The 14,677-nt window shown below is 37.8% G+C and overlaps 1 non-coding gene across 1 annotated transcript; it reads left to right on the top strand.

Moving 5' to 3' along the window:
* Window positions 1-1,635: 1,635 nt before the first annotated feature.
* On the top strand, window positions 1,636-1,743 carry LOC150019118 (U6 spliceosomal RNA). Its single transcript, XR_016509435.1, has one exon. It is a non-coding gene; the product is annotated as a U6 spliceosomal RNA (small nuclear RNA).
* The last annotated feature ends 12,934 nt before the right edge of the window (window positions 1,744-14,677 follow it).

Raw genomic sequence — 14,677 nt, 5'->3', positions numbered from 1 at the left:
AAATCCTCCTCATAGGAATGAATCACTGCTAGTCAGCTTCTTCATGTCCCATCTCAAATATGTATAGACAGGCATTAGAGGAAGTCTTCAGGGTGAAAGGATCAAAACAAGTAGAAAAAGGAAAAAACTATGGAAGAAAGTGGGACCATGAGGGGAGAAGAAAACATTTTAAAGGACTACTATTAATATACTTAGAGTTTGAAATAAAAGTTTGTCTCCACTAAAAAATAAAAAATCAAGGGGCTATAAGAAAAGAATATTCCAAAGACAAAAAAGTCTTGAAAATGAAGAATTTAATAAAATCCTTAGAAAATGAAGTTGAGGAAATTACCTACAAAGTAACAAAATAATAAGTTGGAAAATAGGGGAAAAAAAGAATTGGAAGACTAGAAGAAAAGGCTTCAGATCTGAGTAATGAATATCCCATAAACGGATAACAGTAAGTAGACAGGATATCATCAGTGAAATTAGTCAATTTACTGAAAGCTTTCAGTTTTTAATGCCCAGCACAGTGGATAGGAATGGACCCACACTAAAGTATGTTATTGTGAAAATTCAGTACAAAAGCAAAACAAACACAGATTTCATACAAAGGACTAAGAATCTGAATGCATCAAACATTGGAAATTAGAAGGAAATTGATCAATGCCTTCAACATTCTCAGGGAAAATTATCTCCAACCTCAATTTGTGTAAAGGTGGATAGAATAAAAAGATTTTCAGATACATAAGTTCTCAAAAATTTTACTTCTTCTGTGCCCTTTTTTGGGAAGCTATTGCTCAACCAAAATGAAGGATTAAACTAAGAAAGGGAAAGATGTGTGACATACAAAAGAAGGAATAACCAAGGTGATGGCATAAAGAGCAACCAGCCTGGATGGGAGCCACCCAGTGAGAAGACCACCAGAGATATGTTTCCAAAACAAAATGGACAGAGTAATTTATGTGTTGAAATTTATATAATTGGAAAAGAATTTAGGGTTGATTAAATGAATGGTATACGAAACACTACAAAAAATTACTGATTCAAAAAAAAGGATAAGCAAGAACAGAAAAGTTGCTATAGTATGTTACATAGCTCAGCTGTGACTGGCATGTTTCATTGTTACAGTAATGTAAAAATAGATTATTAACTAAATTTATGATCTGACCTATTAAGAAAAGAGGGTTTGGGGGTATTCATATGTTGATGGTAGTGAAAGAGGGTTCAATCCTCATCTTCAGCAGTGGCAAGACAACTGAAAATGCTTAAGCATAAATAATCAAGAAGTATCAGAGATTTAGAGATGAAAAAATGAAAGTGCTGCTTCTGGAGAATGAAAATGAGGTGAAGTGGGACAGGAGACCATTGTTTTTTGGTTTGTTTTGCCTGAGCGGGGAGCCACTGTTTTGAAACAAGTTCTCTAAAGTGTGTTTGACTTTTCAGGGCTTGGTTTTGAATCCTGTCACCATATGGCTGTTCTTTGAGGATGGCTTTGGATGCTGGTCACAGGTTCTTGACATATCCTAGCTTTCAACTTGTCATTTATAGAACAAAGAATTATCATATGAAAACTTCAAAGTGACTCTTAGGTATCTTGCTGCTCCGTAATTCTGTGATGCTGAGTAATTTCTAGAGTTACAGATATTACATGCAGTGCTCACTTCAACAGCACACATACTAAAAATTGGAACAATACAGAAAATATATAATATAGCTCCTGCACAAGTATGACATGCAAATTTGCTAGTGCTCCATATTTTTAAGTAAAATGTTTATCTCAGTTTAAATATATGAGGTCTGTCCAGAAGATATCCAGCCATGTAATATGAAAAATAGAGACATTTATTGAAGATGATAAAAGATACAAGAAACCTTGTACATAGGACAATGACACCTCAGTCCCCTTCAAAATAGGCACCTCATACAGTTCTCCCAATCACTATCAGCTGCCCTGTTGTATTTTCCTGAATCTCATCGATGGTCTGAAATCTATTCTCTCTGCACAGGATGTGACGCATAGCAGGTACATTGTTGTGATGAAGTTGCCAGTCACCAGTTGCCCATAGCTGCAGCCTTCTCAATCATCCAAATAGTTTCTGTGGAGGCATGTTCAAGCTTAACGCAAAATATGATGCAGATTTGGTGCTCTACTTGCTCAATCATTTTGAATGCCACAGCCACACAGTATACATGCTCATTCAACAGCATCTACCACCCCCACTGACTAGTACAGTGAAGTCATCATTGTTCACAAATACGTATTCCAGTCCACTCTCCTTGGCTGTGAGGTTACATCATAGAGCACAAACTGTTCTCGTTATATTAACTATGGCTGGACTTTTCCCAGACGGACTGCTCTCTATATATAGAATATCTGAAGGGTTTGTTTAAATTAATAATTTAATTATTAATTACTGACTTTATATGAATACAAATCCATGAGGTCTCTCAAACTGAAATAAGCATTTATTGGAAGTATGTTTTATTCATTAAATGAAAGCTTCCAGTTTTTTAAAAGATTTATAGGTGCTTTTTCTTTAATTGTGGCAAAATACACATAAAATAAAATTTACCATCTTAACCATTTTTAAGTGTACAGTTCAGTAGTATTGGAAGAGAAGTTATTTTTAAAAGAAAATATGCACAAAAATTAGCTCAGGACTATAATATATGTGTCATTATCTACACCAAAATATTTATTTAATGTTCTTCATACTAGCTTGTGGGAATAATATTAACAGTATAAAATTTCAGATATTTCCACTATATGTGAAATTAGAACCTATAACAATTATTTTAAATATTAAAAAATTTAACTCATTTTTTAACCCACTTAACAGCTGAAAGCCATTTGAAATGAAAAACAAAGTAGTGTAACTAAATCTAAGCAGTCCCAAATAAGTACCCATTGTTTCTTGAGCAATAGGCAAGGTGTCACCGATATAAGCTACACAAAACACCCACATATACATCTGGGATATATTATTTTCTCACTGAATAAAAAGGCACACAGCTTCTCTATACAATAACTGGAATTGTGCACAGTCCCCATCCACACTGCTCTGAAAAGGAACTTTTATGCAGATGCAGCTGAATCAGAATGAACAAAAGGTGTACACTTTAAGGCTGAGAATGTTCAACTGAAAATGAAAATGGATTTTTCTTCTATTGACAGGAGACCAGATGTAAATGTTTTGCAGCAGGTAGGTAGAAGTAAACCTGCAGTCTTTAGGGTTTCTCCTTTATGAAAGTGGCTGTCCCCCGGCAAGTACAATCTTTTCTAAATGCTTCTGTCAACAGACCGACATGGCCTATCTTAAGGAAAAAACGAAGAGATCTTGACACCTCTTTCTGGTATCACCTGGCCCAATATCAGTGATGCGTTCCAACTTCCTCCCACCCCCACTGTTAGAGTAACTTGCTCATTTTAGGGTCTGGCCCACTTGCTAGAAGATTGGGCCTATGGAGACCTGATGGTGCTGGGAAACTGCCCAAGACCCTTCAACTGAGCTTTACCAGGAGAGGTAGCCTGGACACCCATTTTTACAAGGGTTGATGAAGAGATGCTTAGTTCTTAAAGAATGTTGAGGTCCATACCCCTGAGTCTGGACACAGAAGAAACCATCAAAGATTCCACCCCTCTGCCCCACCCACAACACACACACACACACTCCAGAAGACTGAGTTCACTATATGACAATAGCTCCACTGAGAATTTTGAAGCCAGTGGACTCTATGGTGTCTTCCAGGGCTGCAGTCACTCACCATAGCACAAAAGGATTGCACCTCTGCTCTGGCCAGTTCCTGCTTTCTTCTCCATCTTTACCTTTGTCACTTTGTACTTATAGATGCCTTTACCTGTCCCTTAAACATCAAGGTTCCCACTAATCTTCTGATAATGCATGTTTTCTGACATGTGCTCTCATTATTTCAGTTCAACTCTTGTCTATATGCTGATAAATCCCAAATCTTCTCCAACCCTAATTTCTCCCCATATACCCAACTGCATGCAGGCCACATCCTCTTGAAGGCTCCACAGGTGACTGCAATTCAACATGTCTAAAAGTGAACTAAAAAAAACAAACATTGTGAATGTAAGAAATATCCATAATCTCTAACCTGAAATCCTAGGGGACAAATGTATGCAATTCTGAGTTTTTCAGAATTTTGAAAAGATAATGCACAGTGTATATACAGTGAGGTCTGGGCCAGTACCTGATAGTCACTGTTTTTTTTCTTCAGCAAAATATACCACTATTAACTTAACATTAAGTAGGATATACAAAAGTTAAAAATGGTCTCATGTCAGAAATGAAGAAAAGGGAACCTCCATACACTGTTGATGGGAATGCACATTGGTGCAGTCACAGTGGAAAACAGTATGGAGTTTCCTCAAGAAAGTAAAAATGGATCTGCCCTATGACCCAATGATTTTACTTCTGAGGATTTATTCAAAGAAACCCAAAACACTACTTTGAAAGAACATATGCAACCCTATGTTTATTGCAGTATTATTTACAATAGCCAAAATAGGGAAGGAACTCAAGTGCGCATCAATAGATGAACACTTAAAAAAGTGTGGTACATTTACACAGTGCAATATTCGATCGATCGATCGGCAGCTGTCCGTCTCGAGAGACGATGGTGTAGCTTCTTAAGAGTCTATCTGCACCGCCGAGAATGGTTGTGCAGTTCGACTCGGGAGTGACACGGTATCTGTCTCCTCCCGTGTTGAATCGACATCTTGCGATGACGCTGGAGTGTCCTCTCCAGTGAAGCTGAAGCTACAGAGCCTGGGCAGGGTGATATGGAGGGTCTGCTGTTGCCCATGCAGCAGACCCCCCCCTCTCTTCGCAGCTGAAGGATCCAAGGGAAAGACGGAGTCAATACAGCTTGGCTTCAGGTGCGCCGCAGGAGTTGCCGGTGTTGACTACAACGTCAAACCGCCTTAGGGACTCCGGCTCCGGATTTTCTGTCGGGGTTTACTCCCTTAGCCTTTCCCCTGAAGAGGTGTGCCGCAAGGCAGCGGAGGTTTTTTGGAATCAGAGTTTTCCTTCTCTGATGTGCCCTGACTGGAAGATCGAACCAGCGACACTTAGCTCGCAGGCCGACGCTCAATCCACTGAGCCAAACCAGCCAGGGAGTGCAATATTACTCAACCATAAAAAAGAATGAAATCTTATCATTTGAGACAGCATAGGTAGACCTGAATAATATATGCTAAGTGAAATAAGTCAGTCATAGAAAGGCAAATACCATATGATTTCACTTCTAAGTGGAATCTAAAGAATAAAATAAATAAAATTGAAGGAGACTCATAGACACAGAGAGCAGACTAGTAATGCCAGAGGGGAGGGAGGTCAGGGGACTGGATGCAAGAGGTGAAGAAGGGATTGAGAAGAACAAATTCGTAGCTACAAAATAGTTATGGGGGTAGAAGTAAAGCCTAGGGAATATAGGGTGGGGCAATAGTAGGTTTACAGTTGTGAGTACATGAAACACAGAGTTTATTATTGTATTAATATTTATTAATTATTATAGTAAGCCTGCTTTTGCCCCACCCTGTATAGTCAATAATACTGCATTAACTACATATGATGCCATTTGGGGTACTGGAGATATCATTATGTAAAATATATGATTGTCTAACCACTAAGCTATACACCTGAAACCAATACAAAATAAAATTGAAAGGAAAAAAAAAAAGTCTCATGTCATTGGAGGTCACATCTTGTTTTCATATGAGTTTATACCAAATTTACAAAAAAGTTACATTTCAGAGCTTTTTAGATATTGGAATTGTGAATAAGTGATTATTGAACTTTGTCACACATAACATTAAATGGCTAATATTCCTAATATACAGAGTCTTTAGAAATTAATAAGGAAAAGAAAGATGAAACCCAGAAAGAAAATGAATCAAGGCCATAAACAGACCATTTAAAGCACTCACATATATTATTAGTGAGTTTACATTTATAAAAACTTTCAAATAGTTGCCTAGTAAACACAAAGTAAGCTTTATATAAGTGCTTGTTAAATAAAATTGATGGAAGTTTATATTGGTACAAACTTTGGGGAAGACAACATTAACATTGATGTCTATTAAATATTAAATGTGTTTATCCTGTTATTCAGCACTTCCAATCCTAAGAATTTATTCTACCCAAAATACACAAATCAGCAAAGATATGCTGTGTAGAAAGATGTTCACTAAATCACTGTAATAATGAAATTTGGAAAACGCTAACATCTTCCATGGTGTCTTTCTCCTCAGGCTGGTGGGGATGGTGGTAGGAATTTTAAGCATCACATTCAGACACATGAACACCCAGAGGAAGACATGGTGTCTTCCTGTGGCTCTATTAGGAGTGGAAACGCTTTCCCTGGATCTCTTAGAAGATTCCTGTCTCAGGACAGAACAGGACCCATGAACAGATCCAAGCCAACTACCACAAACAATGGATTTTCTCTAGGCCTGTGGTTCTCAAACTTTTTTGATCTTGGGACCCATTTAGATTCTTAAAAATTATTAAGGATCTCAAAGGGCTTTTGTTTAAATGGGTTATGTATATCACTAAAATTTCTGGATAGTTAATTTAAAATAACTATAATAAACCCATTACATGTTAACATAACATTTTCTAAAAAGTAGCTATATTTTCCAAAGTAAAAACATTTCTTAAAATAAAAATTGTGTGTATATATGGTCTATGACATGATAATTTGCTATACACATACACAGTGAAATGATTACTACATTCAAGCTAATTAACACGTCTTCTCACATAGTTACAATTTTTGTGTGTGTGATAAGAGCATCTGAAATGCATGGTCTTAGCAAATTTCTAGTATTCAACATAGGATTATTAACTATAGTCATCAGGCTGTACATTAGATCTCCATACTTATTCAGGCTACATTACTGAAACTATACTTTTTGATCAACATCTCCCCATGTTCTTCCACTTCCACACCCCTTGTAACCACCATTCCACTCTCTGCTCTTATGTGTTTGACTTTTAAGATTCTACATATAAGTGAGATTATACATATTTTTTTCTGTGACTGGTTTATTTGCAATGTGTAATCTAAAATCATATCAATGAACCCTTTATACTCTGTTGAAATCCATTGTTTATTTGTACTTGCGTGAATCTTTTACCTATGGGTGATATTGATGTTGCAGACCCCTGACAGTGTCTCAGGGTCAAGAGCGATGACTACACTTTAAGAAGTGATGATTATTTATTTTCTTTTTTGTAATTTGCTCCTCCCAATCCTACCCTCTAGGAAGTAAGCTTCATGAGAGTAGGAATCTTTATCTTGCATCCCTGCACTTAGAACAATGCATAGCTCATTGAGGGTACTAAATACTCATTAGTTTAGTGACTGGGACTCAGCAATTCTATGAGAGGCATCCCATAAAGTCATCACCTCACAGGGGTGGTTCAGGATTCTACATGATCTTGAAACATACATTAACTTATTCCCCTAGGATTTTTAAAAATCAATGTTATGAAGAAATATTAAGCTACCTAGATTTAAAATTCACAAATTTCCCTTTAAGAAACAGATCGTGACTTCCAATGATATTTATGTCCCTAAACATTGAATAAAATATACTATAATAAAATGTCAAGTACTCTTTATGAGATATATGGTATAAAATAATATATGTGAGAAACAAATCTATCTAACTAAAGCTTTATGAAGCGAGTCTTTTTTCTTTAAGGTTATTATGGGGAAAGAAGAGTAAATGAAACTAGGCTAAAAAGATGTTGTAAGAAAAAAAGAAAAGATGAAAATAAGGAAAAAAATTACATGACATCTTTCAAGAATATCCTTAATATTCACGTGTACATGTAAAGCAATGAGGCTTTATTTTCCCTGGCGCTGGGACTGTGAGCTGCGTGGTCTGGTCTGGTGCTGGGAGTGCTCCCCAGGTGTCCCTCCTGACTTTTTAAAATGTGTGACTGCGCTTTCTGGCAGCCTGCCGCTACCACCACTGCTGCTGCCACCACACCGCATCCTCTCTGCCCTGGCTCCATGCCTCCTACTTGTCTGGATGGGTATTTCTTCTTTATATCTTTGTTTGTTGGACTTCCATGCAGCTCGATTTTCTGAAACTTCTGGTTGTATCTAGTTTTGAGGTAGTTGTATTCCTTCTTAGTTGTGGAGGGAGACATAGCGTGTCTGTCTAGGCCTCCAACTTGGCCAGAAGTCTCACCGATTTGTACTTCTTAATCTCTTCATGTTTTTCACCCATCCCTACAAATGCCCTTTCATATGGAAATGATTAAAATGTTCTTTGTATCTATGAGAGTTTCTCTTCTGCTTGTTTTATTTTTTTTAGATTCACTTGTTAATATATATATATTTATTGCATTTTACTGTTTGTATTTGATTTTTTTTTCTATTTCTTAAAGAAGACCTTTTAACATTACATATAATATTAGTTTGGTGGTGATGAATACCTCTAGCTATTTCTAGTCTGGGAAGCATTTATTTTCCCTTCAATTCTAAATGATAGCTTTGCTGGGTTGAGCAATCTTCATTGTAGGTCCTTGCTTTTCATTACTTTTAATATTTCTTGCCAATCCCTTCTGGTTTCTGTTGATAAATCAGCTGACAGTGTTATGGAAGTTCCCTTATAGGTAACTACTTTTCTCTTGCTGCTTTTAAGGTTCTCTATTTATCTTTAACCTTTGGCATTTTAATTACGATATGTCTTGGTGTGGTCCTTTTTTGGGCCCAACCTGTTTGGAACTCTCTGCACTTCCTAATCTTGTATGTCTATTCCTTCACCAAGTTAGGGAAGTTTTCTGTCATTTTTTCAGATAGGTTTTTCATTTCTTGCTCTCTCTCTCTCTTCTCCTTCTGGCACCATGATACAGCTGTTGATATGCTTAAAGTTGTCCCAGAGGCTCCTTACACTATCCTCATTTTTTTAAATTCTTTTTCTTCTTGCTGTTATGATTGGGTGTTTTTTTGGTTGGTTGTTTTCTGCTTCCTTATATCCCAAACTGCTGATTTAATTCTCAGCTTCATCTACTCTAATTTTGATTATCCGTAAATTATTTTTCCTTTCAGTCAGCGTATCCTTCACTTCTGACTGGTCCTTTTTCATGCTGTTGAAGTTCTCACTAAGTTTATTGAGCATCCTTATAACCAGTGTTTTGAACTCTGCATCTAGCAGATTGCTTGTCAACATTTTGGTTAGTTCTTTATCTGGAGTTTTATTCTGTTCTTTCATTTGGGACACATTTCTTTGTTTCCTCACTTTGACAGCCTCACCTCACTTTGTCTGTTTCTATGTATTATGTAGAGCTGCTATGTCTCCCAGGCTTGGTAGAGTGGCCTAATGTAGCAGGTGTTCTGTAGGGTCCAGTGGCACAGCCTTTTGATCACCCTAGCTGGGCATTCCAGGCATACCACTTATGTGGGCTGTGTAGTCCCTCCTCTTGTAGTTAAGCATTGATTGTTGTTGACACATCAATAGGAGGGATTTATACCCTAGACCAATTAGCTGTAAGGACTGGTTGTGACCACCAACCTTTGAACACCATGGAAAACCAGCTAGCAGGACTTACTTTAGTAGACCTCTGTTGCCTGCTAAGTTTGCCCTTTGAGTGTGTCACTTGTGGAGGTGGTTGGGTGGTATTTTGACATTGTCTGAAGCTGTCCACTGGGTTCACTAGCTCTAGGGCCTCCAAGGAGGTGCAGGCCAAGGTCAGCCACCACCTATGTTCTTCTTGGGGCCACCTGGCATTAGCTACAAAGCAATCTGCAGATCGCTGCTACTTGTGCTGGGCTTGGAGATGCCCAGGCAAGGCTAAGTTAAGTACCAAGATCGGTTGCTGCTAGTGCTAGGCCTAGACCTGAGATGTATAGTACATGCTGAGAGCAGATGCTTCTTATTTGAGAGATTTTAGGAAAATCTGAAGCATGAGCCAAGACAGGTAAATTATATGAAAAAACCACTGGAAAAAATTGGGGTAGGCCAAAAGTTGTGTCGGGCAGGGCCTCAGGGACTGACCAGGGCAGGGAAAACAATGTGAACCAGGTTGTTGTTTACTCATATATGGCATCTTCCTCCTGGCACTGTGTGGAGAGGGCTCAGAAAAGAAACAATGGCCAACTCCAGCATATCTATCTGGGGTAAAGCTTCCCCCAAGTTCTTGCCTTGATGCTGACAATTCATCTTCTCTCTATATGCCTCTGGTGCTTTTCAAACTGCTTCGCTAGCAGTGGAGCTCACAGCAAGTAAGTAAGTTTATGTGTGGCTTTTTCACAGGCACTGCCTAGTACTCGAGAAACCCTCCATCTTCCTCAGCTATAATCCCCACTGTTTTTTGAAGGCATAAGTTATGGAGACTTCTCTCCCTGTCACTAGAAACCTGGGCTGGAGTGCTGATGTGGGGCTGGGGCTCCTCACTCCACAGCTGATATATCCCTCCTGATTTTCATCTGCCACAAATGGGTGAGTGACCATCCTATTTTGTGTCTCTGCTTCTCCTACCAATCTTGATGTCACTTCTTTAATTTTTTAGTTGTAGGACTTCCATTCAGCTTGATTTCAGGTGGTTCTGAATGATGGTTGTTCTGTAGTTTAGTTATCATTTTTTATGTGTTTGTGGGAGATGAGTACTGCGTTTACTTGGGCTGCCATCTTAACTGGAAGGCCTAAGCCATGAGATTTTAGATGCTGACATTGATGAAATATTGTAAAGATGAGGGCTGATGTGTGTAACTAATAGCTATTACTCATACTTGTACCAAAGGCAGTGATAATTTGAATAGCAGATGGCTTAAAGAAAAATTGGACAACAGATGGTGTCATGCTACTAAAATTAAGTGTAAGTGAATATTGCAGGTGTTTGCTGTTGTTGAAACCTAACAACAAATATATAATTTACATCCCTCTCCTGGGATCAGGTTTTTTAAATACCTCAACTATAGATCTGTGGTCTCCTAATGCAATAATATAGTGGTAGCTTCCATACCTACTAATATTTGTATTTAATTAACACTATGCTTAAGGTCTTTGTTCACTTTAGTTCAATATTTTCTTCAAGTTTTCTAAATTCTAAATCAATTCAAACCACAAAGATCAGTAAATATCTATCACTAGCTGTCATATGATTCAAACATCTAGATATTTGGAAACATCTAAATTATTTAATACATTCTTTTTTTTAGTTTCCAACCAAAGGTTGTGGCCACAGCCAGGTAATTTAACATTTCCTTGCAATATTGTCAGCTTCACCCTGGTGTTTTGATGGTTGCCAGATGGGAGAGGGGCATGGAGGAATGAGTGAGGAGGTGCAGGGATTAAGAAGTGCAAATAGGTAGTTACAGAATAGCCATGGGGATGTAAAGTACAGTATAGAAAATGGAGTAGCCAAAGAAATTATATGTATGACCCATGAACATGAACAATGATGTGAGGATTGCCTGAAGGAGTGGGGGGGTGGGGTCCTGGGTGGAGGGGAGCAAAGGGGGAAGAATTAGAATGACTATAATAGCATAATCAATAAAATATAAATTTTTTAAATTTAAAAAAGGAAAGAAAGAACTCTGTATTAAAAAACATTAGCTCTAATTCTTTGTTATACATTTTGCAAATACCTTCCATTATTTTCATTTGTCTTTTATTTTTATTTATGGTATTTTTTTAACTTGAAAATATTTTTTCTTTATGTAGCAAAATCTATTAGTCTTCCTTTTACAGTTTTTTCTTTGTATTATATAGAGAAGTCCTTTCTACTTTAAGTAGAAAATTATCATTCATTATAACCATTTCTCTGTGGAATTACCTGGACTCGGAATAAAAACCGTGGCTTTCCAATGTAAAAGAAAGGTGGTGGTGCCTATAATAACTCCACATACACACAATGGCTCCAGATTAGCTTTGCAATTGCACCAGAGTGATCTCAACTGCTCAGGGCTCAGGGTGTCAAAGTTTTGGGTTCTGGGAGAGAAAATGGGAGCATTGGTTCTGATTCTTCTCCAGGTCTTATAGGCTGGTAAAATGCTCTCTGCAAAGCATCCGTCTACCATCACAAATACTATTTCTGTTCCTTGGGGTTAATAACTTCAGCTTCTACCTAGCACTGTTGGCAATAAGGAGGTATGCTTGCATGGACATGTGTATATTTACACACTTTTCCTCATAGAGCTTCTAAGGACTGAACAACAAAATATTAGAGCTGTATAGTCCTCTACAGTAGTAGAAAGTTATATAAGGAAAGAAAAGGCAAAATACTCAACCAAATGTAATATATGTTAAAACATAGAATTTTCTATGCACATGAGTAAGAATTATTTAGGATGAAGAAATTTGTACCATACAATTAGTTAACTGGTAATGAGTGCTAAACCAAAGAAAAAAAGTCCAAAATGAAGTCACTTGTGCTAAGCCCATGTCACCAAACCAAAACTTAATACCCAACTTAATTGTAGTTACAGCCTCTCCCATGAAAGTGACCTTTAACCAGTCAACTGGAATTACCTGGTCAGCACTAGTGAGTTAATCCACCTGATAGGCCCCTTCCATCTTCCATAGGAAGGTGACCTTGCCTGAAACAATCCACTTTTTTTCCTGCCCCTTCTCTGCTTATAAAACTTTTTTTTCTAGTCCTGGCTGATGTGGCTCACTGGGTTGAGTGCTGGCCTGCAACCCAGAGGTCACCAGCTCGATTCCCAGTCAGGGCATGTGCCTGGGTTTTGGGCCAGTTCCCTGGCTAGGGGTGTGCAAGAGCCTACTGATCAACAGCAACTGATCAATGTTTCTCTCACACATCAATGTTTTTCTTCCTCTCTTCCCCCCTCTCTAAAAAAATTAATAGAATCTTAAAAAAAAAAAAAAACTTTTTCTTTTTGTATAGCTCTTTAGAGCTCTTTTCTGTTTGCTAGATGGGATGCTGCTCAATTAATGGATCCTTGAAAAAAGCCAATAAGATCTTTAAATTTACTCAACTAAATTTTTTTAACACAAGTAAATATTTCTAAGTATTCATTGAATTCCAAGTGAAGGGCCCTGCTTCTAGCCCCTTGCAAGAAAACCCAGAGCCTTGAGACACTGATCTCCCAAAATATGCAAGCAAATTGACTTTGTTTTGTCCTATGTTGAGCACACCAATTCTCTGAATATAATTATATCTTACAGAATAATAGCAAATAAAGTGCCGTTTCCTGTGCTATGTAATTATCAAAACCACCTTCAAGCTGTGGCCAAGCACATTGTGAGGAACTGCCATTCAGACCACCTGGCTGGCCAAGGGCTGATTAAGAGAATTTTGGCCAAGATGGAGACATAGGTAAATATGCTTTGCCTTCATGCACAACTACAGCAAAAATTACAACTAAACTACACAACAAACATTACCCAGATTCCTCAGAAGGTTGAGCTGTATGGAAGTCCAACAATCAAGGATTTAAAGAAGCCACATTCATCCAGACAGGTGTCTTTTCTATAATAGGCCATACTACTAAGACAGGGAGTCAATGAAGCTCTACCTAATACACATAAACAAACACAGGGAGGCTACCAAATTGAGGAGACAAAAAAATATGGCCCAAATGAAAGAACATAACAAAACTTCAGGAAAAGAGTTAATGAAATGGAGATAAGCAACCTATCAGATGCAGAGTTCAAAACACTGGTTATCAGGATGCTCAAAGAACTCACTGGGTACTGCAACAGCATAAAAAAGACTCAGGCAGATATGAAGGTTGCATTAAGTAAAATAAAGAAAACTCCATAGGGATGGGGATGAAGCTGAGATTCAAATCAGTGATTTGGAACATGAAGAAGAAATAAGCATTCAATCAGAACATCAGGAAGAAAAAAAGAATTCAAAAATAAATGAGAATAGGATAAGGAGCCTCTGGAACAGCTCCAAATGTACCAATATCCAAATCATAGGGGTGCTAGAAGGAGGAGGAGGAGGAGGAGGAGGAGGAGGAGGAGGAGGAGGAGGAGGAGGAGGAGGAGGAGGAGGAGGAGGAGGAGGAGGAGGAGGAGGAGGAGGAGAAGAAGAAGAAGAAGAAGAAGAAGAAGAAGAAGAAGAAGAAGAAGAAGAAATTGAAAACTTATTTGAAAAAATAGTGAAAGAAAACTTCTCTAATTTGATGAAGGAAATAGACATACAAGTCCAGGAAGCATAGAGAGTCCAAAACAAGTTGGACCCAAAGAGGACCACACAAAGACACATAATAATGAAAATGCCAAAGGCTAAGGATAGAGAATTTTAAAAGCACCAATAGAAAAGAAGAGAGTTACCTACAAAGGAGTTCTCATAAGACTATCAGCTGATTTCTCAAAAGACACTTTGCAGACTAGAAGGGATTGGCAAAAAGTATTCAAAGTGATGAAAAGCAAGGACCTAGAGCTTAGGTTACTTTATCCAGAAAAGTTATCATTTAGAATGAAAGGGCAGATAAAGTGCTTCCCAGACAAGGTAAACCTAAAGGAGTTACCATCACCAAGCCCTTATATGAAATGTTAAAAGAATTTATTTAAGAAAAAGATCAAGACTATTAACATTAAAATGCCAACAAACTCACAACTATCAGCAACTGAATCTAAAAAATAAAAACAAAATCCAACTAAACAAACAAGCGGAACAGAAAGAGAATCATAGATATGAAGATCAGTTGGAGGGTTATCATTTGGGAGGGGAAAGGGAGA

This window comes from Furipterus horrens, unplaced genomic scaffold (assembly GCF_987537825.1).
Source record: "Furipterus horrens unplaced genomic scaffold, mFurHor1.1.pri manual_scaffold_2, whole genome shotgun sequence".
NCBI classification, from domain to species: Eukaryota; Metazoa; Chordata; class Mammalia; order Chiroptera; family Furipteridae; genus Furipterus; species Furipterus horrens.
Note: the sequence above shows the minus strand (reverse complement) of the source record. Positions and strands in the feature narration are given on the sequence as shown.